The 15,928-nt window shown below is 44.3% G+C and overlaps 6 non-coding genes across 6 annotated transcripts; all 6 read left to right on the top strand.

Annotated features, from left to right (window-relative positions):
* Positions 1 to 1,026: 1,026 nt before the first annotated feature.
* TRNAC-GCA (transfer RNA cysteine (anticodon GCA)) lies at positions 1,027 to 1,098 on the top strand. The gene has a single exon. It is a non-coding gene; the product is annotated as a tRNA-Cys (tRNA).
* A 2,095-nt stretch (positions 1,099 to 3,193) lies between these two features.
* TRNAC-GCA (transfer RNA cysteine (anticodon GCA)) lies at positions 3,194 to 3,265 on the top strand. The gene has a single exon. It is a non-coding gene; the product is annotated as a tRNA-Cys (tRNA).
* Positions 3,266 to 5,374: 2,109 nt separating this feature from the next.
* TRNAC-GCA (transfer RNA cysteine (anticodon GCA)) lies at positions 5,375 to 5,446 on the top strand. The gene has a single exon. It is a non-coding gene; the product is annotated as a tRNA-Cys (tRNA).
* Positions 5,447 to 5,891: 445 nt separating this feature from the next.
* TRNAC-GCA (transfer RNA cysteine (anticodon GCA)) lies at positions 5,892 to 5,963 on the top strand. Its single transcript has one exon. It is a non-coding gene; the product is annotated as a tRNA-Cys (tRNA).
* A 5,551-nt stretch (positions 5,964 to 11,514) lies between these two features.
* On the top strand, positions 11,515 to 11,586 carry TRNAC-GCA (transfer RNA cysteine (anticodon GCA)). Its single transcript has one exon. It is a non-coding gene; the product is annotated as a tRNA-Cys (tRNA).
* Positions 11,587 to 13,687: 2,101 nt separating this feature from the next.
* Positions 13,688 to 13,759, top strand: TRNAC-GCA (transfer RNA cysteine (anticodon GCA)). Its single transcript has one exon. It is a non-coding gene; the product is annotated as a tRNA-Cys (tRNA).
* Positions 13,760 to 15,928: the final 2,169 nt, after the last annotated feature.

Here is a 15,928-nt window from a genome sequence, read left to right as displayed (position 1 = left end):
CCCCCCTCTCTTTTTGGCACGCAGGGCACGCAGATGATAAGTACTGGAACGATTGAGAGCTTTAAATGTATGTAACTTACAAATCTGTATAACTTTTTGGCACCTGTTGTTTTGACAAAAAGAGAAAATGCAGAAAGGGGGGGCTCGAACCTAACAAACCTGTATAACTTTTTGGCACCAGTTGTTTTGACAAAAAGAGAAAATGCACAAAGGGGGGCTCAAACCTAAGACCAAGCTACTTCTTAGGCTTGCTATATCTACAATTGGAGCCCCCCTCTCTTTTTGGCACGCAGGGCACGCAGATGATAAGTACTGGAACGATTGAGAGCTTTAAATGTATGTAACTTACAAATCTGTATAACTTTTTGACACCAGTTGATTTAAAAAAATAATTTTTTCCCACCTGTTCAGATACATTTGACTGGAACAGTACAGGCAAGCCGAAGAGCTAGTTCGGACTTAGGTTCGAATCCCCCCTATGTGCGTTTACACTGGCAAGCTTTGTGTTGCGGGGTATAGCTCAGTGGTAGAGCATTTGACTGCAGATCAAGAGGTCCTTGGTTCAAATCCAAGTGCCCCCTAACACACATTTTTTTGCTTTACAACTTAACCATATCCCACAAATGTAGTTTCTTGCAGAAAATCGCCTCATCCAGTCAATGAGCAGCCACCCTGGAGCGCAGAGGTTCAAAAGGTCCTTAGTTCAAATCCAAGTGCCTGCTAATGCATAATTTTTTCTTTACAGCTCAACCATATCATAAGGCTTGCTATATCTACAATTGGAGCCCCCCTCTCTTTTTGGCACGCAGGGCACGCAGATGATAAGTACTGGAACGATTGAGAGCTTTAAATGTATGTAACTTACAAATCTGTATAACTTTTTGACAACAGTTTATTTAAAAAAATAATTTTTTCCCACCTGTTCAGATACATTTGACTGGAACAGTACAGGCAAGCCGAAGAGCTAGTTCGGACTTAGGTTCGAATCCCCCATCTGTGCGTTTACACTGGAAAGCTTTGTGTTGCGGGGGTATAGCTCAGTGGTAGAGCATTTAACTGCAGATCAAGAGGTCCTTGGTTCAAATCCGAGTGCCCCCTAGCACAAATTTTTTTGCTTTACAACTTAACCATATCCCACAAATGTAGTTTCTTGCAGAAAATCACCTCATCCAGTCAATGAGCAGCCACCCTGGAGCGCAGAGGTTCAAGAGGTCCTTGGTTCAAATCCAAGTGCCTGCTAATGCATAATTTTTTCTTTACAGCTCAACCATATCTCATGTATGTAGTTTATTGCAAAAAATTTGCAATGTTGAGGTACAGACATTGTTAATTTTTTAGCAATAGCTCAGTGGTGGAGCATTGTGGTCAGGCAGAAAAGAACTATAGAACTTCTAAGGTTCAAATCTCCCCCCCCCCCCTCAAAACCCTCTCCTCCCTTCCTCTGTGCAGTTACTCTGTGTGCCAAAACAGGACAAGACCTTGGTCTCTGCATTTTGTTGCCAAGCAGCTCCCATGGCATTGTGGTTAGAGCTGCTGCCTTGGGGCGCAGAGGTTGTGAGTTCGAATCCTGTGAAGATCCTGATGATGGAAGATGTTAAATGAGATTGATCGTGAGAACCTGGGATGACTGGAGGATTGGAGAGCCATGGATCATGGGACTGAAAGATATCGATGGATGGACTGAGTCAAGCGGATGTCAAGGAGAGCAGTGGGACTGGAGGAGATCGATGGACTGAGGAGAGGAGGCTTTCAAGGTAAGTGGTCAGAGAGTGTTGTGGGGCATTGTGGACAGTGATCCACTAGAATGGAGGATTCTAGGTTGTGGATCTACCAAAAGTGGTGTTGTGTCTGTTGTGGGATGTTGAAAATATAAAGGTGGGGGTTTTTATTTGCTTTTTTTTTTTATACCAATAAAATGGTCTCCCCTTCTACCAATCACCATTGCCTCCAGCCCTTCACTCCAACTACCACCACCACCACTCACTAACACCCCAACTACCTTCTTCCTCAGCACCTTCCTCCCCACCCACTTCTCCATCACCTTCTGGATGCCCAACCATCAACCACTTCACACACACACTTACCTTAACATCCACCGATTTCTCACTCCATCACCATGCTCTGCTGCCAGCCTCAGGGTCTTCACAGGATTTGAACTCACAACCTCTTTGCTCCAAAGCAGCAGCTCTAACCACTAGACCATGAAAGCTACCTGGAAACTGGAATCTGGAAACTGGAAACTGGAAACTGGAAACTGGAAACTGGAAACTGGAAACTGGAAACTGGAAACTGGAAACTGGAAACTGGCAACGATGACAGTGGTCTTGGCCTGTTTTGACAAAATGAGAAAATGCACAAAGGGGGGCTCGGACCTCAGACCGAGCTACTTCTTAGGCTTGCTATATCTACAATCCGAGCCCCCCTCTCTTTTTGGCACGCAGGGCACGCAGATGATAAGTACTGGAATGATTGAGAGCTTTAAATGTATGTAACTTACAAACCTGTATAACTTTTTGGCACCAGTTGTTTTGACAAAAAGAGAAAATGCACAAAGGGAGGCTCGGACCTAACAAACCTGTATAACTTTTTGGCACCAGTTGTTTTGACAAAAAGAGAAAATGCACAAAGGGGCTCAGACCTCAGACCAAGCTACTTCTTAGGCTTGATATATCTACAATTGGAGCCCCCCTCTCTTTTTGGCACGCAGGGCACGCAGATGATAAGTACTGGAACGATTGAGAGCTTTAAATGTATGTAACTTACAAATCTGTATAACTTTTTGGCACCTGTTGTTTTGACAAAAAGAGAAAATGCAGAAAGGGGGGGCTCGAACCTAACAAACCTGTATAACTTTTTGGCACCAGTTGTTTTGACAAAAAGAGAAAATGCACAAAGGGGGGCTCAGACCTCAGAACAAGCTACTTCTTAGGCTTGCTATATCTAGAATTGGAGCCCCCCTCTCTTTTTGGCACGCAGGGCACGCAGATGATAAGTACTGGAACGATTGAGAGCTTTAAATGTATGTAACTTACAAATCTGTATAACTTTTTGACACCAGTTGATTTAAAAAAATAATTTTTTCCCACCTGTTCAGATACATTTGACTGGAACAGTACAGGCAAGCCGAAGAGCTAATTCGGACTTAGGTTCGAATCCCCCCTCTGTGCGTTTACACTGGCAAGCTTTGTGTTGCGGGGGTATAGCTCAGTGGTAGAGCATTTGACTGCAGATCAAGAGGTCCTTGGTTCAAATCCAAGTGCCCCCTAACACACATTTTTTTGCTTTACAACTTAACCATATCCCACAAATGTAGTTTCTTGCAGAAAATCGCCTCATCCAGTCAATGAGCAGCCACCCTGGAGCGCAGAGGTTCAAGAGGTCCTTAGTTCAAATCCAAGTGCCTGCTAATGCATAATTTTTTCTTTACAGCTCAACCATATCTCATGTATGTAGTTTATTGCAAAAAATTTGCAATGTTGAGGTACAGACATTGCTAATTTTTTAGCAATAGCTCAGTGGTGGAGCATTGTGGTCAGGCAGAAAAGAACTATAGAACTTCTCAGGTTCAAATCTCCCCCCCCCCCCCTTTCAAAACCTTCTCCTCCCTTCCTCTGTGCAGTTACTCTGTGTGCCAAAACAGGACAAGACCTTGGTCTCTGCATTTTGTTGCCAAGCAGCTCCCATGGCATTGTGGTTAGAGCTGCTGCCTTGGAGCGCAGAGGTTGTGAGTTCGAATCCTGTGAAAACCCTGTTGATGGAAGATGTTAAATGAGAATGATCGTGAGAACCTTGGAGGATTGGAGGATCATGGGACTGAAAGATATCGATGGATGGAATAAGTCAAGCGAATGTCAAGGAGAGCAGATTGGAGAGCAGTGGGACTGGAGGAGATCGATGGACTGAGGAGAGGAGGCTTTCAAGGTAAGTGGTCAGAGAGTGTTGTGGGGCATTGTGGACAGTGATCCACTAGAATGGAGGATTCTAGGTTGTGGATCTACCAAAAGTGGTGTTGTGTCTGTTGTGGGATGTTGAAAATATAAAGGTGGGGTTTTTTTTTGCTTTTTTTTTTTTATACCAATAAAATGGTCTCCCCTTCTACCAATCACCATTGCCTCCAGCCCTTCACTCCAACTACCACCACCACCACTCACTAACACCCCAACTACCTTCTTCCTCAGCACCTTCCTCCCCACCCACTTCTCCATCACCTTCTGGATGCCCAACCATCAACCACTTCACACACACACTTACCTTAACATCCACCGATTTCTCACTCCTTCACCATGCTCTGCTGCCAGCCTCAGGGTCTTCACAGGATTTGAACTCACAACCTCTTTGCTCCAAAGCAGCAGCTCTAACCACTAGACCATGAAAGCTACCTGGAAACTGGAAACTGGAAACTGGAAACAGGAAACTGGAAACTGGAAACTGGAAACTGGAAACTGGAAACTGGAAACTGGAAACTGGAAACTGGAAACTGGAAACTGGCAACGATGACAGTGGTCTTGGCCTGTTTTGACAAAATGAGAAAATGCACAAAGGGGGGCTCGGACCTCAGACCGAGCTACTTCTTAGGCTTGCTATATCTACAATCCGAGCCCCCCTCTCTTTTTGGCACGCAGGGCACGCAGATGATAAGTACTGGAATGATTGAGAGCTTTAAATGTATGTAACTTACAAACCTGTATAACTTTTTGGCACCAGTTGTTTTGACAAAAAGAGAAAATGCACAAAGGGAGGCTCGGACCTAACAAACCTGTATAACTTTTTGGCACCAGTTGTTTTGACAAAAAGAGAAAATGCACAAAGGGGCTCAGACCTCAGACCAAGCTACTTCTTAGGCTTGATATATCTACAATTGGAGCCCCCCTCTCTTTTTGGCACGCAGGGCACGCAGATGATAAGTACTGGAACGATTGAGAGCTTTAAATGTATGTAACTTACAAATCTGTATAACTTTTTGGCACCTGTTGTTTTGACAAAAAGAGAAAATGCAGAAAGGGGGGGCTCGAACCTAACAAACCTGTATAACTTTTTGGCACCAGTTGTTTTGACAAAAAGAGAAAATGCACAAAGGGGGGCTCAGACCTCAGAACAAGCTACTTCTTAGGCTTGCTATATCTAGAATTGGAGCCCCCCTCTCTTTTTGGCACGCAGGGCACGCAGATGATAAGTACTGGAACGATTGAGAGCTTTAAATGTATGTAACTTACAAATCTGTATAACTTTTTGACACCAGTTGATTTAAAAAAATAATTTTTTCCCACCTGTTCAGATACATTTGACTGGAACAGTACAGGCAAGCCGAAGAGCTAATTCGGACTTAGGTTCGAATCCCCCCTCTGTGCGTTTACACTGGCAAGCTTTGTGTTGCGGGGGTATAGCTCAGTGGTAGAGCATTTGACTGCAGATCAAGAGGTCCTTGGTTCAAATCCAAGTGCCCCCTAACACACATTTTTTTGCTTTACAACTTAACCATATCCCACAAATGTAGTTTCTTGCAGAAAATCGCCTCATCCAGTCAATGAGCAGCCACCCTGGAGCGCAGAGGTTCAAGAGGTCCTTAGTTCAAATCCAAGTGCCTGCTAATGCATAATTTTTTCTTTACAGCTCAACCATATCATAAGGCTTGCTATATCTACAATTGGAGCCCCCCTCTCTTTTTGGCACGCAGGGCACGCAGATGATAAGTACTGGAACGATTGAGAGCTTTAAATGTATGTAACTTACAAATCTGTATAACTTTTTGACAACAGTTTATTTAAAAAAATAATTTTTTCCCACCTGTTCAGATACATTTGACTGGAACAGTACAGGCAAGCCGAAGAGCTAGTTCGGACTTAGGTTCGAATCCCCCATCTGTGCGTTTACACTGGAAAGCTTTGTGTTGCGGGGGTATAGCTCAGTGGTAGAGCATTTGACTGCAGATCAAGAGGTCCTTGGTTCAAATCCGAGTGCCCCCTAGCACAAATTTTTTTGCTTTACAACTTAACCATATCCCACAAATGTAGTTTCTTGCAGAAAATCACCTCATCCAGTCAATGAGCAGCCACCCTGGAGCGCAGAGGTTCAAGAGGTCCTTGGTTCAAATCCAAGTGCCTGCTAATGCATATTTTTTTCTTTACAGCTCAACCATATCTCATGTATGTAGTTTATTGCAAAAAATTTGCAATGTTGAGGTACAGACATTGTTAATTTTTTAGCAATAGCTCAGTGGTGGAGCATTGTGGTCAGGCAGAAAAGAACTATAGAACTTCTAAGGTTCAAATCTCCCCCCCCCCTCAAAACCCTCTCCTCCCTTCCTCTGTGCAGTTACTCTGTGTGCCAAAACAGGACAAGACCTTGGTCTCTGCATTTTGTTGCCAAGCAGCTCCCATGGCATTGTGGTTAGAGCTGCTGCCTTGGAGCGCAGAGGTTGTGAGTTCGAATCCTGTGAAGATCCTGATGATGGAAGATGTTAAATGAGATTGATCGTGAGAACCTGGGATGACTGGAGGATTGGAGAGTCATGGATCATGGGACTGAAAGATATCGATGGATGGACTGAGTCAAGCGGATGTCAAGGAGAGCAGTGGGACTGGAGGAGATCGATGGACTGAGGAGAGGAGGCTTTCAAGGTAAGTGGTCAGAGAGTGTTGTGGGGCATTGTGGACGGTGATCCACTAGAATGGAGGATTCTAGGTTGTGGATCTACCAAAAGTGGTGTTGTGTCTGTTGTGGGATGTTGAAAATATAAAGGTGGGGGTTTTTATTTGCTTTTTTTTTTTTATACCAATAAAATGGTCTCCCCTTCTACCAATCACCATTGCCTCCAGCCCTTCACTCCACCTACCACCACCACCACTCACTAACACCCCAACTACCTTCTTCCTCAGCACCTTCCTCCCCACCCACATCACATCCACTTCTCCATCACCTTCTGGATGCCCAACCATCAACCACTTCACACACACACACTTACCATCCACCGATTTCTCACTCCATCACCATGCTCTGCTGCCAGCCTCAGGGTCTTCACAGGATTTGAACTCACAACCTCTTTGCTCCAAGGCAGCAGCTCTAACCACTAGACCATGAAAGCTACATGGAAACTGGCAACGATGACAGTGGTCTTTGCCTGTTTTGACAAAATGAGAAAATGCACAAAGGGGGGCTCGGACCTCAGACCGAGCTACTTCTTAGGCTTGCTATATCTACAATCCGAGCCCCCCTCTTTTTTGGCACGCAGGGCACGCAGATGATAAGTACTGGAATGATTGAGAGCTTTAAATGTATGTAACTTACAAACCTGTATAACTTTTTGGCACCAGTTGTTTTGACAAAAAGAGAAAATGCACAAAGGGAGGCTCGGACCTAACAAACCTGTATAACTTTTTGGCACCAGTTGTTTTGACAAAAAGAGAAAATGCACAAAGGGGGGCTCAGACCTCAGAACAAGCTACTTCTTAGGCTTGCTATATCTACAATTGGAGCCCCCCTCTCTTTTTGGCACGCAGGGCACGCAGATGATAAGTACTGGAACGATTGAGAGCTTTAAATGTATGTAACTTACAAACCTGTAGGGCACGCAGATGATAAGTACTGGAATGATTGAGAGCTTTAAATGTATGTAACTTACAAACCTGTAGAAGGATCTGGGTGTACTTGTAGATCACAGACTACAGAATAGCATGCAATGTCAGGCTGCTGCTTCCAAAGCCGGCAGGATATTGTCATGTATCAAAAGAGGCATGGACTCAAGGGACAGGGACATAATACTCCCCCTTTATAAAGCATTGGTACGGCCTCACCTGGAATATGCTGTTCAGTTTTGGTCACCTGTCCGTAAAAGGGACACTGCGGAGTTGGAAAGGGTGCAGAGACGCGCGACTAAACTAATATGGGGCATGGAACATCTTAGCTATGAGGAGCGATTAAAGGAGTTACAATTGTTTAGTCTTGAGAAGAGACGTTTAAGGGGGGATATGATAAACGTATATAAGTATATTAATGGCCCATACAAAAAATATGGAGAAAAACTGTTCCAGGTTAAACCCCCCCAAAGGACGAGGGGGCACTCCCTCCGTCTGGAGAAAAAAAAGTTTAGTCTCAAGGGGCGACACGCCTTCTTTACCGTGAGGACTGTGAATTTATGGAACGGTCTACCTCAGGAACTGGTCACAGCAGGAACAATTAACAGCTTTAAAACAGGATTAGATACATTCCTGGAACAAAATAAGATTAATGCTTATGAAGAAATATAAAATCTCATCCCTTCCCCAATATCGCGCCACACCCCTACCCCTTAATTCCCTGGTTGAACTTGATGGACATATGTCTTTTTTCGACCGTACTAACTATGTAACTATGTAACCAGTTGTTTTGACAAAAAGAGAAAATGCACAAAGGGAGGCTCGGACCTAACAAACCTGTATAACTTTTTGGCACCAGTTGTTTTGACAAAAAGAGAAAATGCACAAAGGGGGGCTCAGACCTCAGAACAAGCTACTTCTTAGGCTTGCTATATCTACAATTGGAGCCCCCCTCTCTTTTTGGCACGCAGGGCACGCAGATGATAAGTACTGGAACGATTGAGAGCTTTAAATGTATGTAACTTACAAATCTGTATAACTTTTTGGCACCTGTTGTTTTGACAAAAAGAGAAAATGCACAAAGGGGGGGCTCGAACCTAACAAACCTGTATAACTTTTTGGCACCAGTTGTTTTGACAAAAAGAGAAAATGCACAAAGGGGGGCTCAAACCTAAGACCAAGCTACTTCTTAGGCTTGCTATATCTACAATTGGAGCCCCCCTCTCTTTTTGGCACGCAGGGCACGCAGATGATAAGTACTGGAACGATTGAGAGCTTTAAATGTATGTAACTTACAAATCTGTATAACTTTTTGACACCAGTTGATTTAAAAAAATATTTTTTTCCCACCTGTTCAGATACATTTGACTGGAACAGTACAGGCAAGCCGAAGAGCTAGTTCGGACTTAGGTTCGAATCCCCCCTCTGTGCGTTTACACTGCCAAGCTTTGTGTTGCGGGGTATAGCTCAGTGGTAGAGCATTTGACTGCAGATCAAGAGGTCCTTGGTTCAAATCCGAGTGCCCCCTAACACACATTTTTATGCTTTACAACTTAACCATATCCCACAAATTTCTTGCAGAAAATCGCCTCATCCAGTCAATGAGCAGCCACCCTGGAGCGTAGAGGTTCAAGAGGTCCTTGGTTCAAATCCAAGTGCCTGCTAATGCATAATTTTTTCTTTACAGCTCAACCATATCTCATGTATGTAGTTTATTGCAAAAAATTTGCAATGTTGAGGTACAGATATTGCTAATTTTTTAGCAATAGCTCAGTGGTGGAGCATTGTGGTCAGGCAGAAAAGAACTATAGAACTTCTAAGGTTCAAATCTCCCCCCCCCTCAAAACCCTCTCCTCTCTTCCTCTGTGCAGTTACTCTGTGTGCCAAAGCAGGACAAGACCTTGGTCTCTGCCTTTTGTTGCCAAGCAGCTCCCATGGCATTGTGGTTAGAGCTGCTGCCTTGGAGCGCAGAGGTTGTGAGTTTGAATCCTGTGAAGTTCCTGATGATGGAAGATGTTAAATGAGATTGATCGTGAGAACCTGGGATGACTGGAGGATTGGAGAGCCATGGATCATGGGACTGAAAGATATCGATGGATGGAATAAGTCAAGCGAATGTCAAGGAGAGCAGATTGGAGAGCAGTGGGACTGGAGGAGATCGATGGACTGAGGAGAGGAGGCTTTCAAGGTAAGTGGTCAGAGAGTGTTGTGGGGCATTGTGGACGGTGATCCACTAGAATGGAGGATTCTAGGTTGTGGATCTACCAAAAGTGGTGTTGTGTCTGTTGTGGGATGTTAAAAATAAAAAGGTGGGGGTTTTTATTTGCTTTTTAATTTATACCAATAAAATGGTCTCCCCTTCTACCAATCACCATTGCCTCCAGCCCTTCACTCCAACTACCACCACCACTCACTCACACCCCAACGACCTTCTTCCTCAGCACCTTCCTCCCCACCCACATCACATCCACTTCTCCATCACCTTCTGGATGCCCATCCATCAACCACTTCACACACACACACACTTACCTTAACATCCACCGATTTCTCACTCCATCACCATGCTCTGCTGCCAGCCTCAGGGTCTTCACAGGATTTGAACTCACAACCTCTTTGCTCCAAGGCAGCAGCTCTAACCACTAGACCATGAAAGCTACCTGGAAACTGGAAACTGGAAACTGGAAACTGGAAACTGGAAACTGGAAACTGGAAACTGGAAACTGGAAACTGGAAACTGGAAACTGGAAACTGGAAACAGGAAACAACTGGAAACTAGAAACTGGAAACAACTGGAAACTGGAAACTGGCAACGATGACAGTGGTCCTGGCCTGTTTTGACAAAATGAGAAAATGCACAAAGGGGGGCTCGGACCTCAGACCGAGCTACTTCTTAGGCTTGCTATATCTACAATCCGAGCCCCCCTCTCTTTTTGGCACGCAGGGCACGCAGATGATAAGTACTGGAACGATTGAGAGCTTTAAATGTATGTAACTTACAAATCTGTATAACTTTTTGGCACCTGTTGTTTTGACAAAAAGAGAAAATGCAGAAAGGGGGGGCTCGAACCTAACAAACCTGTATAACTTTTTGGCACCAGTTGTTTTGACAAAAAGAGAAAATGCACAAAGGGGGGCTCAAACCTAAGACCAAGCTACTTCTTAGGCTTGCTATATCTACAATTGGAGCCCCCCTCTCTTTTTGGCACGCAGGGCACGCAGATGATAAGTACTGGAACGATTGAGAGCTTTAAATGTATGTAACTTACAAATCTGTATAACTTTTTGACACCAGTTGATTTAAAAAAATAATTTTTTCCCACCTGTTCAGATACATTTGACTGGAACAGTACAGGCAAGCCGAAGAGCTAGTTCGGACTTAAGTTCGAATCCCCCCTCTGTGCGTTTACACTGGCAAGCTTTGTGTTGCGGGGTATAGCTCAGTGGTAGAGCATTTGACTGCAGATCAAGAGGTCCTTGGTTCAAATCCAAGTGCCCCCTAACACACATTTTTTTGCTTTACAACTTAACCATATCCCACAAATGTAGTTTCTTGCAGAAAATCGCCTCATCCAGTCAATGAGCAGCCACCCTGGAGCGCAGAGGTTCAAAAGGTCCTTAGTTCAAATCCAAGTGCCTGCTAATGCATAATTTTTTCTTTACAGCTCAACCATATCATAAGGCTTGCTATATCTACAATTGGAGCCCCCCTCTCTTTTTGGCACGCAGGGCACGCAGATGATAAGTACTGGAACGATTGAGAGCTTTAAATGTATGTAACTTACAAATCTGTATAACTTTTTGACAACAGTTTATTTAAAAAAATAATTTTTTCCCACCTGTTCAGATACATTTGACTGGAACAGTACAGGCAAGCCGAAGAGCTAGTTCGGACTTAGGTTCGAATCCCCCATCTGTGCGTTTACACTGGAAAGCTTTGTGTTGCGGGGGTATAGCTCAGTGGTAGAGCATTTGACTGCAGATCAAGAGGTCCTTGGTTCAAATCCGAGTGCCCCCTAGCACAAATTTTTTTGCTTTACAACTTAACCATATCCCACAAATGTAGTTTCTTGCAGAAAATCACCTCATCCAGTCAATGAGCAGCCACCCTGGAGCGCAGAGGTTCAAGAGGTCCTTGGTTCAAATCCAAGTGCCTGCTAATGCATAATTTTTTCTTTACAGCTCAACCATATCTCATGTATGTAGTTTATTGCAAAAAATTTGCAATGTTGAGGTACAGACATTGTTAATTTTTTAGCAATAGCTCAGTGGTGGAGCATTGTGGTCAGGCAGAAAAGAACTATAGAACTTCTAAGGTTCAAATCTCCCCCCCCCCTCAAAACCCTCTCCTCCCTTCCTCTGTGCAGTTACTCTGTGTGCCAAAACAGGACAAGACCTTGGTCTCTGCATTTTGTTACCAAGCAGCTCCCATGGCATTGTGGTTAGAGCTGCTGCCTTGGAGCGCAGAGGTTGTGAGTTCGAATCCTGTGAAGATCCTGATGATGGAAGATGTTAAATGAGATTGATCGTGAGAACCTGGGATGACTGGAGGATTGGAGAGTCATGGATCATGGGACTGAAAGATATCAATGGATGGACTGAGTCAAGCGGATGTCAAGGAGAGCAGTGGGACTGGAGGAGATCGATTGACTGAGGAGAGGAGGCTTTCAAGGTAAGTGGTCAGAGAGTGTTGTGGGGCATTGTGGACGGTGATCCACTAGAATGGAGGATTCTAGGTTGTGGATCTACCAAAAGTGGTGTTGTGTCTGTTGTGGGATGTTGAAAATATAAAGGTGGGGGTTTTTATTTGCTTTTTTTTTTTTATACCAATAAAATGGTCTCCCCTTCTACCAATCACCATTGCCTCCAGCCCTTCACTCCAACTACCACCACCACCACCACCACTCACTAACACCCCAACTACCTTCTTCCTCAGCACCTTCCTCCCCACCCACTTCTCCATCACCTTCTCGATGCCCAACCATCAACCACTTCACACACACACTTACCTTAACATCCACCGATTTCTCACTCCATCACCATGCTCTGCTGCCAGCCTCAGGGTCTTCACAGGATTTGAACTCACAACCTCTTTGCTCCAAAGCAGCAGCTCTAACCACTAGACCATGAAAGCTACCTGGAAACTGGAAACTGGAAACTGGAAACTGGAAACTGGAAACTGGAAACTGGAAACTGGAAACTGGAAACTGGAAACTGGAAACTGGAAACTGGCAACGATGACAGTGGTCTTGGCCTGTTTTGACAAAATGAGAAAATGCACAAAGGGGGGCTCGGACCTCAGACCGAGCTACTTCTTAGGCTTGCTATATCTACAATCTGAGCCCCCCTCTCTTTTTGGCACGCAGGGCACGCAGATGATAAGTACTGGAATGATTGAGAGCTTTAAATGTATGTAACTTACAAACCTGTATAACTTTTTGGCACCAGTTGTTTTGACAAAAAGAGAAAATGCACAAAGGGAGGCTCGGACCTAACAAACCTGTATAACTTTTTGGCACCAGTTGTTTTGACAAAAAGAGAAAATGCACAAAGGGGCTCAGACCTCAGACCAAGCTACTTCTTAGGCTTGATATATTTACAATTGGAGCCCCCCTCTCTTTTTGGCACGCAGGGCACGCAGATGATAAGTACTGGAACGATTGAGAGCTTTAAATGTATGTAACTTACAAATCTGTATAACTTTTTGGCACCTGTTGTTTTGACAAAAAGAGAAAATGCAGAAAAGGGGGGGCTCGAACCTAACAAACCTGTATAACTTTTTGGCACCAGTTGTTTTGACAAAAAGAGAAAATGCACAAAGGGGGGCTCAGACCTCAGAACAAGCTACTTCTTAGGCTTGCTATATCTACAATTGGAGCCCCCCTCTCTTTTTGGCACGCAGGGCACGCAGATGATAAGTACTGGAACGATTGAGAGCTTTAAATGTATGTAACTTACAAATCTGTATAACTTTTTGACACCAGTTGATTTAAAAAAATAATTTTTTCCCACCTGTTCAGATACATTTGACTGGAACAGTACAGGCAAGCCGAAGAGCTAATTCGGACTTAGGTTCGAATCCCCCCTCTGTGCGTTTACACTGGCAAGCTTTGTGTTGCGGGGGTATAGCTCAGTGGTAGAGCATTTGACTGCAGATCAAGAGGTCCTTGGTTCAAATCCAAGTGCCCCCTAACACACATTTTTTTGCTTTACAACTTAACCATATCCCACAAATGTAGTTTCTTGCAGAAAATCGCCTCATCCAGTCAATGAGCAGCCACCCTGGAGCGCAGAGGTTCAAGAGGTCCTTAGTTCAAATCCAAGTGCCTGCTAATGCATATTTTTTTCTTTACAGCTCAACCATATCTCATGTATGTAGTTTATTGCAAAAAATTTGCAATGTTGAGGTACAGACATTGCTAATTTTTTAGCAATAGCTCAGTGGTGGAGCATTGTGGTCAGGCAGAAAAGAACTATAGAACTTCTCATGTTCAAATCTCCCCCCCCCCCCCTTTCAAAACCTTCTCCTCCCTTCCTCTGTGCAGTTACTCTGTGTGCCAAAACAGGACAAGACCTTGGTCTCTGCATTTTGTTGCCAAGCAGCTCCCATGGCATTGTGGTTAGAGCTGCTGCCTTGGAGCGCAGAGGTTGTGAGTTCGAATCCTGTGAAAACCCTGTTGATGGAAGATGTTAAATGAGAATGATCGTGAGAACCTTGGAGGATTGGAGGATCATGGGACTGAAAGATATCGATGGATGGAATAAGTCAAGCGAATGTCAAGGAGAGCAGATTGGAGAGCAGTGGGACTGGAGGAGATCGATGGACTGAGGAGAGGAGGCTTTCAAGGTAAGTGGTCAGAGAGTGTTGTGGGGCATTGTGGACGGTGATCCACTAGAATGGAGGATTCTAGGTTGTGGATCTACCAAAAGTGGTGTTGTGTTGTGTCTGTTGTGGGATGTTGAAAATAAAAAGGTGGGGGTTTTTATTTATACCAATAAAATGGTCTCCCCTTCTACCAATCACCATTGCCTCCAGCCCTTCACTCCAACTACCACCACCACCACCACCACTCACTCACACCCCAACAACCTTCTTCCTCAGCACCTTCCTCCCCACCCACATGACATCCACTTCTCCATCACCTTCTGGATGCCCAACCATCAACCACTTCACACACACACACTTACCATCCACCGATTTCTCACTCCATCACCATGCTCTGCTGCCAGCCTCAGGGTCTTCACAGGATTTGAACTCACAACCTCTTTGCTCCAAGGCAACAGCTCTAACCACTAGACCATGAAAGCTACATGGAAACTGGCAACGATGACAGTGGTCTTGGCCTGTTTTGACAAAATGAGAAAATGCACAAAGGGGGGCTCGGACCTCAGACCGAGCTACTTCTTAGGCTTGCTATATCTACAATCCGAGCCCCCCTCTTTTTTGGCACGCAGGGCATGCAGATGATAAGTACTGGAATGATTGAGAGCTTTAAATGTATGTAACTTACAAACCTGTATAACTTTTTGGCACCAGTTGTTTTGACAAAAAGAGAAAATGCACAAAGGGAGGCTCGGACCTAACAAACCTGTATAACTTTTTGGCACCAGTTGTTTTGACAAAAAGAGAAAATGCACAAAGGGGGGCTCAGACCTCAGAACAAGCTACTTCTTAGGCTTGCTATATCTACAATTGGAGCCCCCCTCTCTTTTTGGCACGCAGGGCACGCAGATGATAAGTACTGGAACGATTGAGAGCTTTAAATGTATGTAACTTACAAATCTGTATAACTTTTTGGCACCTGTTGTTTTGACAAAAAGAGAAAATGCACAAAGGGGGGGCTCGAACCTAACAAACCTGTATAACTTTTTGGCACCAGTTGTTTTGACAAAAAGAGAAAATGCACAAAGGGGGGCTCAAACCTAAGACCAAGCTACTTCTTAGGCTTGCTATATCTACAATTGGAGCCCCCCTCTCTTTTTGGCACGCAGGGCACGCAGATGATAAGTATTGGAACGATTGAGAGCTTTAAATGTATGTAACTTACAAATCTGTATAACTTTTTGACACCAGTTGATTTAAAAAAATATTTTTTTCCCACCTGTTCAGATACATTTGACTGGAACAGTACAGGCAAGCCGAAGAGCTAGTTCGGACTTAGGTTCGAATCCCCCCCTCTGTGCGTTTACACTGGAAAGCTTTGTGTTGCGGGGTATAGCTCAGTTGTAGAGCATTTGACTGCAGATCAAGAGGTCTTTGGTTCAAATCCGAGTGCCCCCTAACACACATTTTTTTGCTTTACAACTTAACCATATCCCACAAATTTCTTGCAGAAAAACGCCTCATCCAGTCAATGAGC

Source organism: Hyla sarda, chromosome 1 (genome assembly GCF_029499605.1).
Source record: "Hyla sarda isolate aHylSar1 chromosome 1, aHylSar1.hap1, whole genome shotgun sequence".
Classification (NCBI taxonomy): Eukaryota; Metazoa; Chordata; class Amphibia; order Anura; family Hylidae; genus Hyla; species Hyla sarda.
This window is presented reverse-complemented; position numbering and strand designations above follow the sequence as displayed.